Raw genomic sequence first — 2135 nt, forward strand, 5'->3', positions numbered from 1 at the left:
ACAATAACAGACAAAGCTCTCGGACGTATTTTAAAGATTCTGTGCCGTGAACTTTAAATATTTCACATACTTTTGAGAATCCAGCGTTTAGTTGATCCTGATAAGCGCTCGTCGTCACAGTTGTAAACACGACGGCTTTCTTCTTTTGTAAGGGTTTGTCGCCACGGCATCTTTGTTTCCAGGTGGAACGTTAAAGAACGTGACACAAACGTCTCCCGGAAATCCTGTATAATTCAACCAATCCGATGATGACTTCAAATCTCCTGAAGTGTTTCCACTTTTGTTCAGCCAACGGTCCGTGGGCGTGACGTCTGAGGCTGAGACTACGGATGCACCAGAACTGCCACTGGTACAATGTTACTGTAGCACGATTACAATCAGTAAATTTGATGTGTTCACGATCTAATATCGCACCATGTGTTTGGGGTGTGTCAGACGGCGAAATATAACTACTGTGGACCATCCTTTTTTTGCACGGACCAAACAATCTGCCACTCACCATTATTTATCATTCATCTCATAAAAGTAACTGTACAATGTGCATTTTGGTCTCACAAAAGACTCTGGAGTGCACGCACATGTTTAACAGTGCTCATTCGATATCTAGTAAAGTGCCAAATAAAAAAAATCTGAAACTTGTATATTCAGGATATATGATAAAGAAAAGCTCTACTTAACAGCTACTTACCTTCACCGTGGATGAGCAGTCCTCTTCTGAGATCTGGTTTTCTAAAATGGCCACAGCAAATTGCGCGTTTCAAAATTAATCCAGTTCGTCACGTGGTATCTGCTTGGGTCCTAAAAAATTGTGTTAATTTGACTACATTTTTTATTATTGACTTCACTCAAAATTACTTGTGTTTCTTTATGAATTAAAGTAAACCATAAACTCAGTATGTTATGTAACATTTGTAGCTTTAAATTAAGTAATGTGCAAAACTGAATATATTAAGTAAAACCTGTTTATTTTAATTAGCCATATTTGCTGAGGGCAGTCATAATTTTTTACAGTGTACATTTTAAAACATGTATGTGTGTGAGTGTGTGTGTTTGTAGAGATGGGGTGGGAGCCGTCAACACAGTAAAAACTACTCAAACAAATGAAAAGATACATCTTGGAATGCAGTAAATAGCATGTTTCCTAACACTGATGCAGCGCTCCGGGGTGTTTGTATGGTGTTTTGACACTAGCAGTGAAGGCACATGTTCTTTTTAAAACCACATGCAGTGTGTGACCATGATTGGCACACTGCACTGTGACCATGAACGTCACTTCTTTGTAGCGTTCTTCTTCCTGTCATCGAAATGGACTTGGCAGATACAGCACGCCACCTTAAAACCAGTGTTAATTTCGTTGACGAAGAATTTTCGTCAGAATTTTCGTCAACAACATTTTTTTCACCGATGACAACGAGAAGATAACGAACTAAAACTCTATTTGAATGACAAAAACTATGATGTAAATCTATTGACATTTTCGTCAACGAATAAAAACGAGACAAAAATGTTAGGGAGGGACGATTTGGGAAGAGATTAGTTCAATTTCAGAACGAATCTGCTGCGTGGTTCGGAGGTTAGATGCGTACATATGAACCGGCGGGACGTAAGCTAACAAACATACACTTGCTGCACGTCGCATAAAACGTTCAAAAATGTCAATATGTGGGAGTAAGAGAAGAGCAGACATATGGATACATCTGACGACGCAAGAGAGAACTCAATTCGGTCCGGTTTTCTGAGCGCAGACACTGAAGCACACACAAGGAAAAAATCTTGACTGAAAAACTTTAGTAGCCCTAAAGATTAATCTAAATTTATTTATAGAAATAAATATGTCTGCTTGAAAGAATGAAGAATATGGTAAACAGGTTGCTATAAAGAATGCATAATTAGCCTATATAACCATTGGTATTTCATTAAAAAGAAGACCATGTTCTTGTTCTTTATGAGAAGTGGTTTTATTTAATTTTAACATAAAGGCATGTTGTGTGTCACAGCAGTTAAATCATGATAAAACCTTAATATCAAACCTACATGAGTTTGGAAATTTTAGAGAAATGCTTAATAAATGCACTGTAACTAAACCCATTAGATGTTTAGCAGACTAAATTTACTGTAGATTTAGTCGACTAAAA

Source organism: Sinocyclocheilus anshuiensis, unplaced genomic scaffold (genome assembly GCF_001515605.1).
Source record: "Sinocyclocheilus anshuiensis isolate Anshui unplaced genomic scaffold, SAMN03320099.WGS_v1.1 scaffold166, whole genome shotgun sequence".
Lineage (NCBI taxonomy): Eukaryota > Metazoa > Chordata > Actinopteri > Cypriniformes > Cyprinidae > Sinocyclocheilus > Sinocyclocheilus anshuiensis.